The sequence below is a fragment of the Eptatretus burgeri genome, chromosome 11 (assembly GCF_056783735.1).
Source record: "Eptatretus burgeri isolate ZD-2024b chromosome 11, Ebu_testis_v1, whole genome shotgun sequence".
NCBI lineage: Eukaryota > Metazoa > Chordata > Myxini > Myxiniformes > Myxinidae > Eptatretus > Eptatretus burgeri.
In genome coordinates this window covers 52,660,273-52,685,508 of record NC_140971.1, presented here as the reverse complement: position 1 = coordinate 52,685,508, position 25,236 = coordinate 52,660,273, and the positions used below count along the sequence as shown (strand labels likewise).

Sequence of the window (25,236 nt, the reverse complement as noted above, 5' to 3'; positions counted from 1 at the left end):
CCTCATAGAATCAGGGAAGCCATATCATTAGGTGCGATGGTGAATTCTTCATTTGGACAAGATATAAATTTTCAATTTGCACGAAATCACAAAAAAACTTTACTTTTGTGAATTTTTTTCTACAGGTTCGAAGGCTCACTGAAGAGCTGCCACACGTGCGTGCGCGCTCGCATACACACACACACACACACACACACACACACACACACACACACACACACACACACACACACACCAAAGAACAAAGGATTTGACTTTTATCAAGAGACAAACACCTATTGGCCTTGGGGGAAGTAAATTCCTGGGTGCCTTTGGGTGATGGCGATCTCGTGACATTGCTTTCGTTTGAGGAGTAAGTGGAGTATTTCAAGGAGAAATCTACACCGACCCCAAACACCCCCATGGGATTCCAACCCACGGGATTATCTGTGCTCTATCCGCTAAATGCTGAGCTTTAAGTGAGGAAGCAGCACACATACCATTTTAAAATTCTTTGGTATTACTCGGCCAGGGTCGAAATCAAACTGCCACCCCCAGCACAAAGCAGACACACAAACCTCAATGCCACCAGGTGTGGTATTCAATTTATTTATCTCTATTTTTTTTTCTTTTCTTAAAGATAACATGCATTTTAAGCATATTTTGAAGAAAATTTTAGACCAGACAGCAAGTTTAATGCCTTATACTCAGATAATGACGAATGAAGGGGAATATCAATGAAGCAAAAAGTGGGGTTTAAGCGATCATACCGTACATGCGTATGTACGTGTGTATGTGTGTACATGCGTGTCTGCATTTTGTTATTCCCTTTTTTCTGGAACCGCTTGTCTGATAGACACAAAATTATCACCACAGGTGTGACTACTCATGTATAATGTTTTCATGATAATGACATCGTAGGTCACGTGGGGTGGCAGGCAAGTTGGAAGAAAGGAGAAAGGTTGGACCTCTGTATCTCAGAAACTGCTCCATCAAAAAAATTGAAACTTGGCACATGTCAAGTACTCCCCTATGAGGAATAAGTGTGATTTTTTTATGATGTCATAATGCATATGTAGAACACTACATCCGATCAGTATGAAAAATTTTGAGGGTCATCTTGATCTGGATAACTTGATCAGCACAAATTTTTTTCTAACGTCATCAGTCATGTGGTATGGCAGCCATATATATATATATATATATATATATATATATATATATATATATATATATATATATATATATATATATATATATATATATATATATATATTGAAATATATTGTTGCGAATTAGCGTCCGCCGGCGTGCGAACGGCCACGTAACTCGAATCGAGGCACGTCGCCCACCAGACGGACAATTCTGTCGTGATCCTCTCGGACTAACGCTGGGAGCTAGTCACGGGTGGGCCTTTCGGCCTCACCACGATCGTGCCAATCGGCCCCCCGTGTGGGATAGGGTTGTTCGCCAAATTCGACCTACCTAAGTACCCACGCGGAGGGTAGACCGGGCGATCGCACCTCGCCGCAGGTCGACTCCGGACACGGGCCACTTAATCGACCCGTTCCGTACTAGCGGGATAACCGAGCAGTATAATCGTCGGCCTCGACAGTTCCGATTAATTATTGGGTATATTAAGCCCACTACCAACCCTTTACGTGAAGCAAGATGGAGATTCAATGAAAGAAAAGACGAAGCGAAACGGGAAAACAGTTCAACATAATGCACATTTATTCCGCGGCACACGGAGAGCACACATATACAATTACAACAATTATGCACCTACAGCAAATGCTACAAAAGAAACACAACAATGCAGATCTACTACCAACTACGCGTGCACACGGCAACACTTACACAGTTTTACTTTACAGACGGCGCCGACAACACATTTACTCAAAAGCAAAAGAAAAGGGCCACCCTCAAAGACAAGGGGGCAGACGGGGCCTGTGGGCCGCGAGACCGGGTGGATCCTACCCGTGTCTTTGTGATGAGCCGCAAATATGGCGGCGCGGAGGCGCCCCGACTCCGCGCTCCTTCACGGGTTTCGTTGGCACTGCTTGGAGTGGGGTGGGAACGGGGCCCCCCTTTTCGCACTATCTCAGCGCGAGGGGAAAAAGGGGGGAATTGTTGATGCTCTGGGGAAAGAGGATAGCTGGCTTGCTTGGGTCCCGCGACGAGCGATTCCACTGCGAGCTCGTCGCCGACCGCCGTCTTCCTTGCCTCGGACCCGAGCTATTCGGCCTCTTCCTCAATTCTCCTTAGCCGACTGCAGCAAACCGCCTGTACGCCCTCGCCTCCCGACTCATTCCCCGCTCCTCCAAGGCCGACTTTGCGCTCAAACCGACTCGACCGCGCTCCAGGCTTCCTCTCTCTGCAGCTCCCCGACAGACTCCGAACCCCGACAGACTACGAGCTCCACTCGGCTCTCCGACCCGTCCAGACTGACTCTTCCGAAACTGACTGCCGCTGCCACACTCTGCCGCTGCCATACTGACTCTTCCCAGAAGAGCCATACTGACTCTTCCCAAAACTGACTCTTCCGAGCCTGACTCGACCCTGCGCTCGGCACTTTATAGGCCGGCAGGAGAACCCATATGCAAATTTCTGGATCAGAACGAGCTCGGGGGTGGAGCCACGCTCTCCCATTGAACGGAGAAAAAGGGGCGTGAGTCTCCCCAGATCCTCAAATTTGCATATATCGATTCTACACCGACGTGCCTGGAGGCGGGGCCAAACCACCCAGCGAATTGCTGATTGGACGGATCAGAAGTGGGCGTGTATCATTCCTGATCCGAATTCTCCTCGGAAAGGCCCCACTTTGCACTCGCGGTTTGGCGCGCGTCCCGTTCGAGGCCAGGACAGCCTGACGCTCGGCGTTCACAAGTGGTGCAGGAATGGCCGCAGAAGGAAAGGTGAAGGTGGTGGAGGGTTTATTGTGGTGGTTTATGGCCATGGCGACGTTTGAAATGGCGGTGATGCGATGTTTCCGGGAGCGAGTTGTGAAGGTAAAGGTCGTGGCTGTTGGCGTTGTTGTTGTTGTGAAGCGGCGTTGCGGTTGGTGGTTGTTGTGTGATGGCGGTTGAGACGTGGTTGGTTCAAAATAACGATAGAACAGAAAAATGGCAATCTCAAAGGGTCGCAGCCCGAATGGATCACATTTATTCCCTCTAAACAACGGGTTTGGGGCTAACTACACATGTACTTACAGAGATATCTCACCTACGGGACCTGAATGGTGATTTGCGAATTTCCTCAACCACAACAATATATATATATATATATATATATATATATATATATATATATATATATATATATATATATATATATATATATATATATATATATATATATATATATATATATATATATATATATATATATATATATATATATATATATATAGATACATTTAATAACCTTCAAAAATATTCTTCTCCAGAATGGCTGAACAAGGGGAAATTTCCCACACATGTTCCCCAAGCCTTGGGGATACCAGGGTGTTCATGAGTAATTGATAGGTCACATGGTTTGGCAGCCATATTTGACTGAAGGAGAATATTAAAAAAAATTCTCTCTCTTGATCCACTGCATCAATTGAAACTTCAAAATTATGATCTTCTATTGATGGGGGGATAAAAAAAAATTCAAATTTAAACCGGATTGGATGTGTGGTCTGGCAGCCAGAATTATTTAATTGTTCGAATCTGTGTTCTTTTTTATTATTTTTTTTTTGAATAAGGTTCTCTTAGCTGCACCTGGATGGGTTTGAGGGTAGAGGAGTAGCAGTTAAAACCCAAGTCCTATCCAGGTTCCTCCTGATGACTTCATCTTTGATTTTTGCTTGTTCAGGTTCGTTCTGATGACTCCAATGCAGGACTGCAACTATTTTATTTGGTCTTCCATTTGATTTTAATTTAATTTTTTTTACTTACAAATAAAACTTACAATAAAACAAATACAAATAAAACGAGTTACTTGGCTAACACCAAGTCCTTCTCAAGCGTGTGCAGGGTAAGTATTCTATGTACACCATGTAGTTATAGTTAGTACCTGTACTTAATATTGTTTTTAGATCATCAAATTTGTTGTTTGTTCATCAAACACAATTAATTTCATAACAATCCGTTGGATACATATACAATGAAATTATTATTATTATTGTAAACTGTCACCCTGGCATTAGCATGCAAGGTTATATTAAGACCCGTCTCCCAGCACCGGGCTTTTCTGGATGTTAATGATCCTACATTGTCTTTCGTTGAGAGGAGGTGAGTTATAGCAGACACCCTGAACAAATTACAAATTCTTACCATCTTCAGTCGAATGTCAGGCCTGGACAGCTGATTCTTCAAAGACTTGGGACAAAGACGTTCCACATCGGCCTCACAAGAAGGTGGGAGTAATTGGGGACGTTAGAAAAGTATTAGTTAAGGTGAGGTGGGGAAAAATATGATATCTCTGAATTTCCTTTTAATCGGTTGACTGATCAGCCAGCAGACAATGATTTCGCCATTTTGCAAAGTATGGAAAATACAAATGAATGTTGTTCAACTATTAAAAACTGAATACATTTTCATGAAGGGCATCCGTTTTAGAAATCCCTGACTTGTGCAGAGTTGAGGAAAATTCTTTTTAACAATAATATGATGTGTTTATATATATATATATATATATATATATATATATATATATATATATATATATATATATATATATATATGCATATATATTATACATTATGTACCTGCATAAATCAGTGTGTATTTGGCTGTCCCCTTCCATTCGGCCGATTTGAGGAGGGTTTTAAAGGCCAATATTTGAACACGACTGTGTTCACTACGGTCTATTTGTGAGGATAAAAAAACTCGAAAAACATTTTCCATAAAAGAGTAATTACGAACATCTCTTCTATCTATTGGAAATGTAGATGGTGACTGGCAACAGAGCCTCAAGGGCGTTGTAAAGAAACATTTAATTTTTTTAATAACAATAAATACAAGGTGCAGGGAGGTGAACAATAAATACGCAAAATGTACAAAGAATAAAACGAGTGTTCATTTATGTCCGTAGGATGTCTAATAAATAAAGAAGATTTTAGCACACCTGATGCTAGGCTGAGGCTCCTGATCTTGACACGCTCACGAGGATGTACCGTGGAAATGAAAAGTCCCAGGAGATAAAGAAAATAGGGTTTCATTTGTTCCTTGTGGAGTTTTGAAATCATACTTTTTCTTTCAGGGAAACATATCTTCCAGTCTCCTTGAACATCGATATTCTTTTTGGACTTGTACTCTTGAACAGAGCATTGGAACTGCCAAAGCAGTTTTTCCTTGGCTATTTGGCACAATCTTGGATGGGTCGCCACTCCAACCATTCCGTGGAGCAGAGCTGTAATTACATTAATTAAAACACCCCCTTTGAAGATAATTAACGGCTTTATTTAATTCTACACCACTCCTTCTTAATGCCATACCCAGGCGATGCATGACATCATCACCAGGTGCTGAAGGAATGGAGTACTCAGTTTTTCTTCATTTGTTTGTTTGTTTTCTTGTTGTACCCCACTCCTTCCCAATTCCATATCCAGGCGATGCATGACGCCATTGCCGGGCACCAAAGTGAGTACTCAGTTTTCACTCCATTTGTTTGTTTTCTTGTTTGTTCGTCTGGGCGATATCTCGGAAACGGAAATTTGGGGACAAAAGTGAAGATGTACTTTGGCAAAAACAGTATATTTTTTATTTTTTGATGAAATAATCAATTGAATCATTACTTAATTATTTTATTTCTCATCCTGGCAATATTTGAGGCACCTTTTGAGCTCAGAAGCTCATATTTTGGACATGGCAGTAACCCTTGATTTCGCCATAAAGAATATTTTTGATTTACTGATTAATCAATTAATTGATTAATTACTTAATTATTATCGATTTATTAATTAGATATTTATTTTATTTCTCATCCTGGCAATATCTCGGGCACATTTTGAGCGAGGAAGCTGATATTTGGACATGACTGTGACAAAGTAATTTGGCTATAAACAGTATTTTTGATTTATTGATTAATTAATTTATCGATTATTTATTTTCTTGCTTGCTTGTCCGGGCGATATGACGATATCTCCGCCATCCTTTGAGCTCGGAAGTTGAAATTTGGGGACAAAAGTGAAGATGTGCTTTGGCAAAAATGTTTTTTTGTTTTTTTGTTTTTTTCATGAATCAATTAATTGATTAATTACTTATTTATTTTATTTCTCCTCCTGGCAATATCTCAGGCACCTTTTGAGCTGGGAAGCTGATATTTGGACAGGACAGTGACCAAGTGATTTAGCTATAAAGAATATTTTTTGATTTATAGATAAGTCAATTACCTGATTAATTACTTCATTCTGATCGATTTGTTATTCATTTATTTATTTTCTCATCTGGGCAATATCTCAGGCACCTTTTGAGCTTGGAAGCTGATATTTGGACATGATAGTGACCAAGTATGGTAATCTGGCTATAAAGGGTATTTTTGAATTATTGATTAATCAATTAATTATTTATTTTTCGATTAATCACCTAATTTTCAAAAAGTTCCAGATTCTGATGAAACTGTGATGGTAGGTATGATATTAAGCAATTGATAGAGAAATTAATTATTTCATGATTATTATTTATTTATTTTAATTTTACAATTAATCAATTAATCAATTATTGTACACTACTCCCTCCCAATTTCGACTCCATGTGCTGCAAGGCGGCATCGCCGGGCAGCGTAGGTGCCACGGTGATGTCGCGCTGGAGGTTTTGTTGTACACTGCTCCTTCCCAATGCCATATGCAGGTGATGCAGGATGTCATCGCCGGACGCCAAAGGAAGGGAGTACTCGGTTTTCACTCCGTTTGTTTTCTTTCTTGTTTTCTTGTTTGATTGTCCAGGCGATATGTCAGCCATCCTTTTTTTTTTTTGTATACCTTGTCGAGGGTCATATGAGAGGTAAAACACAATGCACAGAAAGGGGGCATGAGACAAGAGGGGTGGTGGTGGGAGGGACAAAACAGTGGGGAACAGACAAATTAGGAGATCTGTGGAAGGGAGAGGGATGGGATGGGGAACATGGGGAAGAGAAGATGGACATTACAGGGACTTTCAGGAAGGAAAGCAGGGGAATTGAAGGAAGTGGGCTTGGGTGGATTATCGGGAGTAGAAAAGATCGAGGATTTGGATGGGGGATGATAAGAGGTGGTGGTGAACAGCTGTTTTGAAAGCTTGGAGGGAAAAATGGGAAAGAATAGAGTCTTCTTCTTCTTCTTCTTCTTCTTTCGGCTGCTCCCGTTCGGCATCGCCACAGCGGATCATCCGTATGATCCGCATAGTGATTTGGCACATGTTTTACGCCGGATGCCCTTCCTGATGCAACCCTGGTCACCTCTTACAACACAGGGATATGGTACACCTATTTTAACTGGGGTATACACCGGCCCAGTCCACTGGTACTCATTTCGCCGACCTTGGAAGGATGACAGGCTGAGTCAACCCCCTGGTGTATTAATTCAGTGGCCCAACGGGGCTTGAACTCAGGACCTTTTGGATCCCAAGCCGCTGCCCTAACCACTGCGCCAACACCAGGCTCATATATATATATATATATATATATATATATATATATATATATATATATATGTATGTATGTATATATGTATGTATATATGTATGTATATATGTATGTATATATGTATGTATATATATGTATATGTATATATATATATATATATATATATATATATATATATATATATATATATATATATATATATATATATATATATATATATATATATATATACCGGCCTGATCGCCGACCTTGGAAGGATGACAGGCTGAGTCAACCCCCTGGTGTATTAATTCAGTGGCCCAACGGCCACAACGGAGTACCAGTGGACTGGGCCGTCATATATGTATATATATATATATATATATATATATATATATATATATATATATATATATATATATATATATATATATATATATATATATCCAATAATTGACAATAATGTTGGGAACCACTCATCTTATGGGAAATGCCATTCTTAATATAATAAAAAGGTTTAAAAAATTCGAACTTTTAAACAGAGCTTGGGATGTGCACTTTGATTCCATGGCCAAAGTACACAGTCCAACAAGCCTGTCCCATGAACATACACATGATCTATACAGCTCGAATCAAAAAGTTGAAGCACGTGTTAAACCAAACACATGCATTCTAACCAAAAGAGTTGACTGGAGCATTTGTCTCGTCAATGGGGATCATCGGTACGACCTCACCTGCTATTAAAGAAAAATGCCTCCATGATGATTGCAGCACCTGTGGGTGATGACCTCAGGTTTGCCTGGAAGTGTAAGAAGGAAAATCAAACTTAACCTGGCCCATCATGGCACTTTGAATGTTATAAAGAGACTTGTGCAAACAAACAACATGTGAATAACCTAGAACAGTTTGAAACGTATAAATATGTTTTGCCTTCTTCCTTGGTGACTGACTGTGGAAGCGATGATGACGTCATATAGTCCGATTATACGTCACCAAATAATTAATTTCGATTTTAAACAATGCAATTGCAATAGGAGGGCAGGATATGGCATCGGTTAGAGAGGTATGCGGAACGATGCAACAGAGTTTATAAAGTAATCCGCTGGCACATCTTTAAAAACTTTGACATCCCAGTTCCAGAAAATTTGTGGGAACATGAACCAAAAGTAATCACTGAAAACGTGGAAGTACCTATCGCTCACGTACGAACTAATGATCCCACTCGATGGCCCACTCGCAGCTTCGCCGTCCAGCCTGGGTTCGAATCCCGATCCAGCTCGAAACTGTCATCCCGATGTTTCATATGAAAAGTGATTCATCAATGTGTGGGCCATCCCTCGGATGGATTGGGCGTACAAAAGGCATGGGATATGATTCTTCTTCGTTTGTGGCATCATTGGCTATAGGGCATGGCTGTGACGCTGATGCAATGCCTTCTGCTGGTTCGAGTAGGACTTTTTTATTTGTTCATACTGCTGGCGATAGCTCGCCTACTCTTCGCAAAGGACCCCGTGGGATCTTTAACGTCCACAAACAAATGCTGACAGACGGGACTCTGACAAACATCCATCCGAGGGATGGCATACACATTGTCATGTGAAATACCGCGACGACAGTTTCGAGCTGGGTCTGGATTTGAACCAAGCATTTGAACCAAGAGGAGGAGGAGACCACAAAATCAAAAATAATTTAATTATATAAACTAACAAGCTCAAATGAGCTAAGATCCTTGTCCTCTTAATGATGACGTCATAAAAACTAATATGACGTCATTGTATCAGGTTTGCGATAAATTATCTGTGCTAATGCCTGGCTTGATTCCCGCAAACAAAATTCAAACAGCTTGCCCAGTTTTGGAGATAATGGTACAGGCGATTTCCATTAGCCGCGATATTATGACGTCAACTTTTTTTCTGGGATTAATTTCCAAAATTGGAGATAGTTACTTCCTGCGCGTGGGTTTTCTGCATATACATGGCAAGACTTCACGAAGATCCGATGAAAACTCTGGGTTGTGAAACAAAAAATGTCAAAAAATAGGAATGACGTCATAAAAATTAATATGACGTCATAGTGATGTATCATATGTGCGGTAATTCATCTCTGCTAATGCCCTGTTCGATTCTCGCAAACAGAATTCAAAAAGCTTGCCAAGTTTCGGAGATAATTTTTTAGGTGATTTCTATTAACGGAGATATTTTGACGTCATAACTTTTTTTCTAGGAGGAATTTTCAAAATCGGAGATGGTTACTCTCTGCGCAAGGTATTTTTACATATATATGCCAAGTTTCAGGATGTTTCGATGAAAACTGAAGGCTGTGAAACAAAATAGTCCACAAGAAGAAGATGAAGAACAACAAAGTGAGTAAGACTTAGAGATCCTCCACGAGGATCAAAAAATCAAAGCTTCGTGCATCACATAATGTTGCCCCTCCAGAAACGCGACATTTGCCGTATTAATTAATGCTCCTCCGAAATCGAACTTTCTTGAATTTAAAAAATCCCGGTTTTGAACCCTGAGACACGTGTGACGTCATAACGAAGGTGTTTCCTTGAACGTGAGCGTCCTCACGTGGCCAGCTTTCGAGAGTGCTCGATATAAACTGGCAATGTCATCGTTTGGTCAACCAAAAGAGAAATAACAGTCTAGTCCATTTATGAGTCGATATTTTCACTTTATCCATGAATGAGTGATTGATTGATCCTCAAGTCATGACATGTGACCGGGAGTGAACCAGGTGCTGTGCATTAAAGGTATTTCATTGCAAAGTTTTGTGTTGGACTCTCGTTTTACACTGAATGTTCAAACCTGGGGGCTGGATACCATCTTTCCTGTCGGAAGGTGACATGATTTCCGCATTGCTGCTCAACTTGAATCTCACATCCCTACTTTGATTGGTATCTACATGTGCAGGTTTCAGAATGTGGAATGGAGTCCTCCCAGGGAAGGCTCAAAGTCAGGTCAGGTATGGGAGCATGTGCCAGAACAGCGCGTCGCTGCGTCCACTTTCCGCCGGTACTCCAGGGGCCTCCGTCTGGCCATCCCCCAGGCAGATGCCAGGCCCATCCCCATCTCCTTGAGATGATGGTCAACCTGCTGCAACCATGAGGCACGTGGTCGGCCCACTGGCCTCCTCCACTCATGAGACTCCCTCGCTGAGAGAATCTGGTGAGCAGGATCAGCGTCAGGAAAACGAGCCACATGTCCATACAGCCGCAGCTGACGCTCACGGACTATGCAGGTGACAAATCTCATCCGAGTCTCTCTCAGCAACCGCTCGTTGGACACAAAATCCGACCAGCGATAGCCAAGGATTCTCCGAAGAGACCTGGTACCAAAGGAATTAAGTCTCCGTCTCAGATCCTTGGTCAAAGTCCAAGTCTCGCACCCATAGAGCAAGACTGGAAGTACCAAGGACCTGAAGACTCGGACTTTCGTCCTCCCGCACAGGTACCGGCAGCGCCACACCCCATGATCCAGTGAATCCATGACTCCCCAGGCCCGACCCAGACGTCTATTGACCTCCGGCTCACAACCTGCGGAGACATGAATATCACTGCCAAGGTAAGTGAATCTATCCACGACCTCAACATCCTCACCACAAACAGACACAGACAGACAGGCTCAAAGTATCCATCTTCATTTCAGTATGGGGTCACGATTCATGGACCAAGCTGTGAAGTTTTCTGTTCTCAAAGTTTTGTGTCGAGGGCTCTCTACAGGATCGTCGCTGATCCTCGGACAGCTTCCAACTGTAGTTCGTTTGTTATATTATTCCCTGGGATAGTTTTTCGCTCACCTCTAAAGTAGTAATGGGGAGTTTATGGGATGGTGCATCGTCCGTCCGTCCACAGATACTTCCAACTTCTTCTCAGAAACTACACATATGATTTCAATTAAATTTGACCACAATCTTCATCACCCGTGATGGCATAAAAAAACTGGGTCTGAAGGGGTCAACAGAGGGAATTTACCGGGGGGGGGGGAGAGAGAGAATAGGTTTCCTCCCCAAAGAGGTATTTGCTTTCTTCTTAAAATATACAAAGAATTCCGATGAAAATTCACAACAATCTACATCACCCATGGTGTACCAAAGTTTGTTCATGACATTAGAAAAATCTGGCTCTGAAGGGATTTAAAGGGATTGCCCCCCAAAACATGTATTCCTTTCTTCTCCAAAACTACACATGCAATTCCGATGAAACTTCACCACCGTCTTCACCACCCGTGATGTACTAAAATTTGTTCACGTCATAAAAAAATAATGCATTGGTATTTACTTTCTTCTCAATTATCCATTTTGTGGGTCATCCATGTCTTCCAGTGGTTACCTGGTTATATTATCCAGCTACGACATGATGAATGCCCAGGGATATTGCCTGTATGTTTAATATCTCTGTGAGGTTCTTTGTCATCATTCCTGTAGCTCCAGCTATCACTGGTACAACTTTGGCATTCTTCAGCTTCCAGGATCTTTTCACTTCATTCTTGAGGTCTTGGTGTTTAGTCATTTTTTTGATTTCTGCATTGTTTAGTCCAAAATCACTGTTATTAACACCTCAATCGTCAATGTCTTCTTCTTCCTTTTTTTGTACCTCAGTATGATATCTGGTTGCAACACTTTGTTCTCGATGTTAACGCTCGATGGGATCATTAGTTTGTACGTGAGCGATAGGTACTTCCACGTTTTCAGTGATTACTTTTGGTTCATGTTCCCACAAATTTTCTGGAACTGGGATGTCAAAGTTTTTAAAGATGTGCCAGCGGATTACTTTATAAACTCTGTTGTGTCGTTGTGTGTACAGCTGTTCTGACATGAGCTTGTTTGTGTGTGTGTGTGTGTGTGTGTGTGTGTGTGTGTGTGTGTGTGTGTGTGTGTGTGTGTGTGTGTGTGTGTGTGTGTGTGTGTGTGTGTGTGTGTGTGTGTGTGTGTTCAATCATAAAGCAAAACATATTTATTAACCCCACCTCCACCCTCACCTTTCTCTCTTCTTTTCTTTTTCATACTCTCTATCTTTATCTCAAAATCTATTTCTCTCTATATCTCTCTATATCTCTTTCTTTCTCACCCCTTCCTCACATCCCTCCCTCCATGGTAGAGCAACGTTTGGTGAGGCATAGCTCCCCCCCCCTTCCTCACTCTTCCCCCCTTCCTGCCTCCTCTCTCTCTCTCTCCTCCCTGCTCTCTCAACCCTCCTCCTTAATACCCCGTTAGCGAAGCGACGGGTTGTATTTGCTGGTGTATAATGTTTCGGTCATAATTATGACGTCATAGGCCATGTGCTGTGGCAGCCATGTTGGAAAAATGTAAAAACTTTGGACCTCTGTATCTGTGAAACCGCACCAAGGAAAAAGTTGTAAGTGGGCACACGGCATGTACTCATCATGGGGAATAAGTGTGATTATTTGCTGACGCCATAGGTGCCTTCATTATGACATCATAATTGCATATGTAGAATGCGACATCTGATCAGTATGAAAATGTTTGAGGGTCATGTCGGGATAAAATGGTCCACAGGTATAAATTTGATGATGTCTTCGTTATGTAATTCGGCAGCCATATTGTTTATTTTAACGTTCAAAAATCTTCTTCTCTGAAGTGGCTGAACAGATCGAGGTGAAACTTTGCAGGTGTGTCCGCCTATCCATGAAGAACAAAAGGTTCACACATATAATGTCATGGGTCACAAGGTTTGGCAGCCATATTGGATTTACCCTAAAACCTATAAAAAATCTTCTTCTCCAGAACAGCTGGACAAATCGAGTGGAAACTTCACACAAATGTTCCCCAAGCCATGGGTGTACAAGTTTGTTGAGGAATAATTTATAGGTCACATGGTTTGGCAGCCATTTTGGATTGAAAAAATATGAAATAATGTTTTCTCTGGAACCGCTTAATAAATCGATGTGAAACATCATATTAATAACTTCGGAGTGATATGGAATACATGTTTTAAATTTCGACTTGATCAGACACATGGTTTGGCAGCCAGAATGATTGAATTCTTCGATCTTGGTTCTTTTTTAATTTATTTATTTAGTAAAGCTCACTTGGCTGTTCCTGGATGGGTTTGAGGGTGGTGGAGTAGCAACTGAAATATGAATCCTATCCAGGTTCCTCCTGATGACTTCATCTTTGCTTTTTGCTTGGTCGGGTTCCTTCTGATTACTCAAATGCAGGACTGTACCTATTTAGTCTTCCATTTGATTTTACTTGAATTTATTTTAATCCCATTGTAAATTCAATTGAATAATGAATAATAGTAAAAAAAAAATGTCATGAGTCCGGGTCAGGTGTCCGATCAAAGCGGGACTCATGCTTCCCAGTCATCAATGCCAGCAATTATTTAGTGGGAGTTCCAATTATGTCTCCTATTAATTACTTAACACACCAGTACACAAACGCCTTCTGAGCCTTCTGAGCAATCATCCACGGCAGAAATGAGTAATTAGCTCAGGATTCCGGCGATAGCTTGCCGACTTTTCACAAAGGCGGACACCGTGGAATATTTTACGTCCACCAGGTAATGTCGACAGACGGAACACGCACACATCCATGACCATCTGAGAGACGGCACACACATCGATGTAAATCGCCCGACGGGACCAAAGAAACACCAGGACGACATTTTATAGCTGGTTCGACATTCGAGCCCATGCTGGACAACTCGGAGGTGAGTGTGCACACCTCTCGGCCATTCCACGGGTACACGTGAAGCTGCATGAAGGTGATCATCCGCCACGCAGTTTGAAGTGAAATGTGACGCGAACTGAATGTGACGTCAAGCTCTGCGTTTCCTCGGTAACTGAGTCTATTGTTTCGTTTACCGCGAGGTCTCCATGGGCAACGCAGGACGCGCCGGCACAACACACGAGCTCAACAAGCACCGACTCTCTTACCCTGGGAGAACCACACGGTCGGTGGTGGTGGTGGCACATTCGCTGGTACGTCAACAAGTCTCTGATATCGTTGTTGTATGACGTGAGCTTGGCATTTTTATTTCCACAAACAATAGTTTGTTGCAAACGATTGTAGTGGAGATTCTAGAATGAACAAAGCAGGTGTGTGGCTCTCAAGTTTCGACCTCTCGATAGGTGTGCATCGCGCATCACCATGATGCTTTCAACACCTGCTGGTTACTGTTCACAGCGATCACAACATCGAAGCATGTTCTCGATTTTGCCCGATTTGCCCAGGTTTTCATCCTGTAAATAAAAATCAGACGATGGATGCGACAAGAAGCATTCGTGCTGGGAGGGTGTAGCATCATGGAGCATCCCGGTGGTGTTTGTCTCATCTGTTGTTTACGGAGCAAAATTTATTTAATTTCGACCTGAGAACACCTTTTGAAAACGACATGAGATCGCTGATAGAATACGGTGTGATATATGATATGGGGGTACGTCGAATCTGGGGCTGGAAGGATGGTCGTCTAGACTCTCGAGGTACGCACATTCACCTTTAAGCTGTCTTTCCTTGGTCCAAATCCTGACCCAGCTATAAACTGTCATCCCGGTGTTTCACAGGTAGTGTGATTCATCAACGTGTCCCTCGGATGTACGTTAAACTTGGCGTCCTGTCTGTGGCATCAGTTTGTGGACATTAAAATCCCATGGTGTCCTTCACGAAGAGTAGGCAATCCATCGCCGGCACCCAGAACAAATTACAAATGTCTGCCCTAACTTCTGCTGGTAAAGGGATGGCAAACCGCCCAGTATGACCCCAGGCCAAGAAACTGCTTCAATCGACCAATGCTCTGCATCAGTCAGAGTATGGTGCATGGGATGAGGTATTGAATCCATGACACAACAGTGACTGACAAAGTGAGATTTCATTGTTTTGCTCGTGTTGATTGTGACAAGTCAGAGGTTGAGGCTCGTGATTGGAAGATAATTCTCAGCATTCCCAGTTAACCCAGTAAGATTGTCTTCTTGTTCTTTAATCATTGGCAGAACTTGGCTGATGACAGCATCATTTGCTGGGGTGCACAGCCGTGCTGCTGATTCAGTGCCCCCTGTAAGTTAGAGCAGGACTTTGGAATTTAGCCAGGGTGCTCAGACCGAGAAACGGCACACACATTGACGACTCACCTGGGATGACAGTTTGTAACCCAGGCTAGACAGCTCAGAAACGAGTGTGCAGAGGAGCTCCAGGCCATCCTGCCAGCCCAGTGAGACAGTGCAGTTGGAATGGATAATATTACTCATATCTTGTGCACAGTTCAGTTTGATTACTCTATATTACTGTTGAAAATAGAGCATGGTGTTGGCGCAGTGGTTTGGGCAGCGGCTTGGGATCCAAGAGGTCCTGAGTTCAAGCCCTGTTGGGCCACTGAATTAATACACCAGGGGGTTGACTCAGCCTGTCATCCTTCCGAGGTCGGTGAAATGAGTACCAGTATACTGGGCCGGTGTATACCCCGGTTAAAATAGGTGTACCATATCCCTGTGTCGTAAGAGGCGACCAGGGTTGCGTCAGGAAGGGCATCCGGCGTAAAACATGTGCCAAATCACTATGCGGATCATACGGATGATCCGCTGTGGCGACCCCTAACGGGAGCAGCCGAAAGAAGAAGAAGAAGATATTACTGTTGAAAATCCAAAGCAGAATGGACCAAACATTATCTTTTTTGTTTGTTTGTTTGGTTATTGAGGCTCACAGAAGAGCATCATAACAGTACTTCAAGGGAAAAACAAGGACAAGAACATATATGCATGCAGTGCAGCACAAGCAGATGATTTGCAGAAGAAGGAATGGAACAGGATCTCAGTGGGTGTAGTAAAGCTCAGATGTAGAAATGGTGAGACCATGAGGTGGTGGTGGTTGTGGTGGGCAGCAGATTTGAAATCTTGGAGGGAACAGCTTGAGTTAACAGATCCAGGAAGACAGTTCCACAGGGCAAGAGAAGAGCGCATGAATGACTGGACGTGTGCATTACGCTTAGACTGGGGGGAAGGGTTTCTGGATGTGTGGCCTGGAAGGACAACGGTTAGGGGAAAAAGGGTGAAGAGGGCAGAGCATGAAGATGAGAAGAGAACCTTTAAAAAATCCTGCAAGGCCACAAACCTTTTTGAAGTGAGCCAGACGCAGACCCTGAGCTTCACGCTGGGCTCGGAACCATGTATGGTTTTAAGGAGAGTTTGGTTCTGCTGGAGGGAAATTGCGAAGTTCCAAATCCACAGCGATAATGCTTTGAAACCATACATGTTTAACCAGTAATAACCAAGATGGGGAACATAAAGTAAATCAATGCAATGCAAATAAATTGGGGGTGGGGGGGTGGGGGAACCCAATTGGCATAACGTGCTTAACTGAGACAAAGACAGACTGCAGGACTCAGGGTGGCACCGACCTCGGCCTCTCCTTGCCCTCACTTTGGTGCTGACTCCCTCCTGGCCCTTTCACCTTTTGCTGACTTGGCTGGCTTACATAGTCATCGTGCACTCCTTGCTGTGAGGATTGCCCTCCCCCTTTCCCCACAAGCGTTACCCACGCCCTCCAACAGTAGAAAAGTCACTCAAGTGTCTCCGGCATGCCAACGCAGCCACGTCCAAAGTCACTCCAGTGGACACGTCATGTCTAGAGAACAAATTTCTGCACGTCATGTTTCTGCACAGGTGGAACCACCATTTTGACATGGTCATGTGTTTACAATGGGGAACGATTAAGAATATTAATTACACATGGGGAAAAGGGTAGAAAAGAGACAGACACATGGGTTACGGTGACAAGGAGCTTCCGATTCACGAGATTCTGGTCATCTCTAACTGGGGTTACAAAACACTTATTCGAACATGCATAATGAAATAACTAATTGATAATTAACCCTTCATTACCCCCAAGTCATTTTTGCAACCACATTCATCACACACTTGCAGACCTCGAAATAGTAGTCTGCCTTGTGTTATTAGGCAGACAACTTCAGTCAGTACGGGACTTTTAAAAGGATGTAATGATCCCCAAATTGCTTGATGAGCATGTGCAGAAATCCCAGGAAGTTGAAGAGTTTGGGCAAAATAAAATGTGTTCGGGATAAGGATTGTTACTTTAAATGGCTCACCAAGCTTCTGAAATAAGCCGAAAATACTTGGAAAAGTACTTAAGAGAAAGGGCTTCACCTCTGCACAGCAAAACACTCGGAGAACTTTCTCAGCTCACAGAACGGGCTGCTGCTTAAAGTACAAACTCCCGAACATCTGGACCGGTGCAAGGTCCGAGTTGACGGGCGTGTGCTACACAAACCCCCGATGGATCGCTGCCAGTGAATGGACTGTGTATCTGTATTTAAAGTTATTTTGAACACCGATGGGAAGGACATATCTGAAGCTTGTGCATGTACATGGTAAGTTTAAAATGATGATATTTACCATTAATCATGTTGGGATAGGCAGGGGTAGGGGGTGGGAGGGGGGGAGCTATGGGCTGTTATATACATATTGTTTGTTTGGTTCTGGGGACACAAGAGAAATTACACCAGATTTTTGCAACCATTGGTGTGTGTGTGTGTGTGTGTGTGTGTGTGTGTGTGTGTGTGTGTGTGTGTGTGTGTGTGTGTGTGTGTGTGTGTGTGTGTGTGTGTGTGTGTGTGTGTTATAAGCCTGGTGTTGGCTTTGTGGTTAGGGTGGCTGACGGGATCTTAGGGTACTGATTTTGATCCTCGTTTGTCGCTGACGTAACATCAGGTGAGGTTGACTCGGCCCGTCATCCTTCCGAGGTCGGCGAAATGAGTACCGGTGTACTGATATGGGGGCACAGCATCAGCAGCAGAGTCGTGCCACAACAAAATGACAGCTACCCCGCAGCCAAGCTGCCATATGCAAGAACAAGAAGATTGGTTATTATAATTAATGGTTCGGGTAGTGGGCTTGGAATCCGAGGATCCTGAGTTCAAATCTCCCTCGGCTGTTGAATTAATACCAGGTGGGGTAGACTCTGCCTGTTATCCTTCCGAGGTTGGCAAAATGAGTGCCAGCTTGCTGGTATCCTGTGTCGGAGTGGCGACCCGTACAGGATTGTACACACTAGCGAAGGAGACTGCTTAGGCAGAACCAACACTCTGCACAGAATATGATCCCAATGGATGGATGGGTTGATCGTTATTATCTCCATATTTTGGGTTGCAGAAGGTGGAACAGCCTCCTCCCAGGACCAAAAGTATCCACACGTCCATTTCGGTAAGGGAGGGGGGTCACGATTTATGGACCAAGTTGTGAAGTTGTGTTATTCTCAAGGTTTGTTCTGAGGGCTCTTTTCAGGATCATCACCAAGCCCCAGAGAGCTTCCAGCCTTAGTTTGTTTGTAGTAATATTCCCAGGGCTGTTTCTGTTAGGATCTCTAAGGTTCTTCTTCATCATTCCCAGAGATCCAGCTATCACTGGTGCAACTTTGGCATTCTTCAGCTTCCAGGATCTTTTCACTTCATTTTTGAGATCATGGTATTTGGTTATTTTCTTGATTTCTGCATTGTTTCAGACAAAATTACTGGGTACTGTAACCTCTATTAGCAATGTCTTATTCTATTTAGTACCCAAGTGGTATATCCGGTCACAATGCTTTCTTTTCTATGTTCACGCTTGATGGGATCATTAGGTCGTATGTGAGTGTCACTTCCTTGTTTTCAATATTGCTTTTGGTTAATGTTTGATGTTTCCACTAGTTTTTTTTTGATACTGAGACTTTTGTGGATGTGCCAGTGGATTACTCCACATACAGTACCTTGTTGAGCCTTTCGGTGTACAGCTTCTCTGACATGAGTTTTTTACATCCCGATAGGAGGTGGCTCGTATTTTGTTTGTACCTTGCACAATCTACACTTGTCCGATTGGCTCAGTCCCACCATTTTTTAAAGCCATTTGTGTCGTGTCCTTGGTCTTGGGCATTCGTTCTCCATTCCAGTTAAGCTGACCTCTCCTCAGCCATTCCAAAGAGCCTTCTTTGTCCATTCCCAATCTGTCCAACACTTTTTATTTTTATTTTTTACACCTTTCTGCCCTTTTGTCGTTTGCCCATTGCCAGTGTATATCTGTTGATACTTCATTTTATATTTTTCTTCTGTCTTTTTTGCTATCATCGGGGCGCATTAGTTGTTTCGGTTTCATGTGTGACATCTTCCATTCGCACCTGTGTTTGGAAATTCTTTCCTCGGTGGGTTAGGGATACCTTCTCTGGTTTGTTTTCTTCATATTTGTTTACAAATTGGAGTCTGTCTGTTGCACTTTTCTTATATGCAGATAATCCTACAGTTGTCATTCTATGCATTTTGTTGAGCTCAATCACGTCGTTCCCTTCTCCTCGTCTTGTTCGGTACATTCTCGGGATTAATTGATTTTTGCAAAACATTTTATGGACGGTGATGAGTTTCCTTGTTTTGACATGCAGTTTATTGATTTCTGATTGTGGTCAGTTTATTTTTCCACAGCTGGTTTATGGTCAGTTTATTATACTGGAATACTAGTATTTACGAGTTGGTTTATGGCTTTGATTTTGTTCCTTGAAGAAAGGTATTTTTTAGGATCAGCCTCGTTCTCCACAGATATTCTTTGGTAATTGTTTTGCGCATTTGTTTGTGATATATTTGGTGTCCCTCTTCTACTCCGAGGTATTCGTATGATACTTCATTATCGAGCTCCTTTATTGTTGTATCTGTGTCAATTTTTATGTTGTCCGTTTTTGTTGGTCTACCTTGCACTTGGCACACTTATCGAGGCCAGATTCCAATTGAATGTCATCACATTTCCATTTCAATTTGAGTTGTTCTGCCAATTTTTCATAGTTTCGTGCAAAGAGTTTTCCATGTAAAGTTCTCGTATTCCTATATTTCTTTGATTCCGATTTGCATCCAGGAACACAATTACAGTTAACCAGCTTAAAATTGCCACTTTTTCATTAAATGCTGAAAATTACGTTTAAAAGACGATTTGAATCACAGATTTTGTACTTGTAACAGCAGGTAAAAAGTGTCCTGCAAGCCGAACCAAATCAGTGTAACGCACACACACACACACACACACACACACACACACACACACACACACACACACACACACACACACACACACACACACACACACACACACACAGCACATGCGCAACAGGCCTCATTTGGCTTTCAAACGTCATTTTGAGAGTTGCTTATTATAAATGATCCACTGATGATCTGACTGCCTGGCTCATCAGCTTGGCCCTGTTCTTCATCAAAGTTTCGATCCTTTCCACCCAGACCCTCTCCAAACAGTGAGACCACAACCTTGACATTGAATCCACATCCACAAATGTGTCTATCCGGTCCGTCAATCTGGCAATGTGATCTCCCTTTGTGAACCTTTAACCATAGCTTATTGCTTTACCTGTGGAAGATTACCTTAATGTATTATGAGAAGATTACCTCCATGTATTATCATACATTCATAATCCTTACCACACATCCCATTGAATAACAATAAATATGCTACCTTACATTCCCAATAAGGACACACACATCCTACCTTACACATGACACATAGCCCACATTCATGAGCACATCAATTGGCTAACAACTGATTTGAGTTATGATTCAGATAGAAAGATTTTCATTCTAACCAAGTAGCCACATGTTATACTGCACCCTATAGTAACCACTGAAAATGGTTTAAAATGCAATTATTTTATCTTGCAGATACCCGTCTACAAATAGTATGGGGGACAGGATGGATCACAATACTCGGTTACGGTAGTTTCTTTGGATGTTTTGTGCCACATTCAACAGCTCAGTTCATATTGGTGTCGTGTCTGGGTTCCCATGGTAGTGTTTGAGACCGGTCACTTTAGAGTTTAGATTGTTGGCCTTGACACGTCGTGCCGGATGAGTAATACGAACGATTTGACATATTCATCGTTTCTATATCACCTCCATCAACAGATTAACAACATGGCAGGATAAAAGTCGTAAATGCTGAGTTGAACAAACGTCCTGAACTCATGGACAGTTAAGTAAAGCACATTGTCTGGGACCCGGCCGTAGGTTTGCCGCCGAACGCTACTGATTGTGACGTCATCGATTCCCTCTTTGAAAAATTCTATCTATATTCGATTGTTATCCCCCGCCGCGTGGCGGAAGGGGGATATTGTTGTCACCCGGGTGGTCCGTCGTCCGTCCGTCCGTCCGTCCGTCCGTCCGTCCTGCCGGCTGGCTGGGCGTCAACATTTATAGCCGTGAGTGTGATAACTCATAAACTGTTCGCCATATCGATTTTAAATTTGGGTCACACATGTACCACCTGAAAAGGAAGAACCCTATTGATTTTGGGCGTGGCCGGCTTCAAGATGGCCGACTGGGGCGGTCGTCCGTCCGTCCGTCCGTCCGTCCGTCCGGCTGGCTGGGCGTCAACATTTATAGCTGTGACTGCGATAATTCATAAACTGTTCACCATATGGATTTAAAATTTGGGTCACACATGTAGCACCTAAAATGGAAGAACCCCATTGATTTTGGGCGTGGCCGGCTCCAAGATGGCCGACTGGGGCGGTCGGCCGTCCGTCCGTCCAGCTGGCTGGCTGGGCGTCAACATATATAGCTGTGAGTGCGATAACTCATAAACTGTTCGCCATATCGATTTGAAATTTGGGTCACACGTGTACCACCTGAAAAGGAAGAACCCTATTGATTTTGGGCGTGGCCGGATCCAATATGGCCGACTGGAGCAGTCCGTCCGTCTGGCCGGCTGGCTGGGCGTCAACATTTATAGCTGTGAATGTGATAACTCATAAAGTGTTCGCCATATGGATTTGAAATTTGGGTCATACATGTACCACCTGAAAAGGAAGAACCCTATTGATTTTGGGCGTGGCCGGATCCAAGATGGCCGACTGGAGCGGTCCGTCCGTCCGGGTGGCTGGGCGTCAACATTTATAGCTGTGAGTGTGATAACTCATAAACTGTTCGCCATATGGATTTGAAATTTGGGTCACACATGTACCACCTGAAAAGGAAGAATCTTATTGATTTTGGGCGTGGTCGGATCCAAGATGGCCGACTGGGGTGGCCATCTTGAAAAAAATGTTTTTTGTAATAAATGGAAAAACGCTTATCTGATTTCAATTATTTTTTAATGGCGGGGGATTCCCCATCTCTGTTGGTATATTTACATTTGTTATTGTTAAATATATGTATATATACACATCATCACAAATATTCAGACAATCATATACGTTTGCTCCATTAGAATAGGATTCCATTTGGTGGTGTTTTGTGAACTTTAAGAACACTTGTTTTAATCCGCTAACTGTAGCACCCTGTGTTAGTATACGTACATCTGACTCGCTGTTTTAGTCTGTTGTTAAGTTGTGTGCTATGTTTAGTTGCTCGCACTATTATGATTATTTCACTTACAACTGTGCTGTAAAAGAGCTTGCTCAGAATGTTGATGTCCAAGATAGGTATCCGTATGCCTGGTGTTGGCTTAATGGTTCGGGTGGTGGGCTTTGGATCCTAGGATCCCGAGTTCAAATCCCCCTCGGCTGTTGAATTAATACCAGGTGGGGTTGACTCTGCCTGTCATCCTTCCAAGTTCGGCAAAATGAGTGCCAGCTTGCTGGTATCCTGTGTCAGAGTGGTGACCCGTCCAGGATTGTACACAATAGCCAAGGAGACTGCTGAGGCAGCACCAACACTCTGCACAGAGTATGGTCCCAATGGATGAATGGAAAGGTATCTGTACAATATGGAATAGAACAGCATCTCATTTGCCAAACACGATGATATGATATTTAATGTTATTAATATCGATTTGTAATTCCAAAAAAGAGACTGGAGTATGAATTTGTTTTTCTTTTTTTAATTACATCTATTTTTGATATGACTAAATACAAAACCCATCATTAATTGTGGGGAAATAATAAATGAATCAAAAATAAAAAAGACACAGCAGAACATTCAGTTTTTTAGTCGTATATTCCCTCCGCGAGTGATCCTGAGCAAACAGCAAGCTATTCAATGAACCATCGATGAGAAAACCAGCAAGCGTGCAGTCCTCTAGGCATTTATGCTCTTGGCACAACTCCCCAAAGTGTCACCGGTGACCCCTGACAAGCTGTCAGAGCTCCAGGGCCCCTTCAGGCAAGCCATATAAGGCTGGCTGTAACCATAAATTGCCCAACAATGGTGGTAAGCCATTACACTAATGACAAAAGGGACACAGCCCTCTCTAATAATGAGACCTAAGTCTGTGCAGCTCTACCGATGAGTTCGATGCTCGATTGTGTGTCAAAATGGCAAAGGCTGCACATTCTCGAGTGAGGAAGGATATCTCGATTTCACTATGTTGCAGAGCTTCGAAGCAAAAATCTGAAGAGGTGCCGCTTGTCCAACAAACAACACAAACGAAGTTCCAAAGTAAAGAGGTGTAAAATAAGTGAGTTGGGAATATAGAAGGAGACCATCCTCAATTTAAAAATGTATTCTACACATGAGACATAGGAGACACATGGAAAAGGAAAACTTTTGGAGGACGAACTGAAAATGTCAGAAATATCTTCAAAAGAGCAGGAGACAGACTCACTTCAAAATATCACCTTTGTATAGTCACTCAAATCAACAATCGCCAATCCAAAGGTTGAATAAACGAAATAACTTATGAAGCCAGAGAGCAAACATCTAAAGAGCAGAGAGAAAGAACTCTTGAAAAAATAATTAAACAAAGTCGAAAAACTGGTCAAATAAAGGAAAATGGATATTACTTTGGACTCGGGGATATGTGAGGCAAAAGTGCACAAGACGAAATGGTGTATAAACACATGGCTGCTTCGATTTTGAAAGCACTGCTAATATAACGATCATGTTCATAGTAAAACTCTGAATTAAAAGAAAATTTCACCAAACAGAAAATATTGTTACGGTGCCGGGACGTCGACCGGGAGCACGACCGCGAGATGGAGCCGCGAGCCGGCTTGACCGATCGCCCGGAATGTAAAGGTCGTCGCCCCGGATAAGTCCGGAGCAAACGGGTCCTGACTGGACCGAAGTTCGCCAATATATAGACCACGTGGGGTAGGGTCGATTGCCAACTTTTCAATTTACCTAAGTACCCACATTGTCCGACTACTGGGGAAGTTCACCCTCGGCCGACTTTGTCCGAATCGAGTCGCTATCGCCGACTCGGATCGGGTGTAACCGAGCGGAATTACCAAAGTCGGGCTGGACCAAATGAACAAGTTATGAACACTAATCCTCAAACACGCGTCATGTCGAGCCAATGAAAGAAACACAAAATGAGCTGATACATTTAACAATTGGGGTTTATTTATACAGTAATAATGGGGAGCGAGGGAACACAAAAGAGCAGAACTAAACCGAATACAATAAATGCAAAATATACAGCGAACAAAGCACTTAACAGTTTTCTACTTGTTAGACGAGCCCACGGACACACATACGCACACACAAACACACACACACACACACACACACACACACACACACACACCCAAGAAATGGTGGCTGATGCCTTAAATGCAGACTTCAGCTCGGAAGGACAGATGAGCTGAAGCCCAGGGACTGCCTCGGACCTTTCCACCTCATGTGGTCTTCAAGCTGTTCGGACCGGGCACCAGCGTGGGTGAGGTGGATCCAATCACCACGAGCCGCGATACTCTCCGAGCTCCGGCGGATCCCCTCACGCTCCGGACCACATT

General features: G+C 43.0%; 1 protein-coding gene across 2 annotated transcripts in view; it reads left to right on the top strand.

The window, feature by feature from the left end:
- The first annotated feature begins 14,408 nt into the window (after positions 1-14,408).
- ZNF475 (zinc finger protein 475) overlaps positions 14,409-25,236 on the top strand; it is a 49,238-nt gene continuing 38,410 nt past the window's right edge. Inside the window, exon 1 of one of the 2 annotated variants that reach the window (XM_085846448.1) lies at positions 14,409-14,513. The gene's annotated coding sequence lies outside the window, so the exon portion shown is untranslated. The remainder of the gene's footprint in view (positions 14,514-25,236) is intronic. The other variant, XM_085846447.1, reaches the window with a different exon arrangement.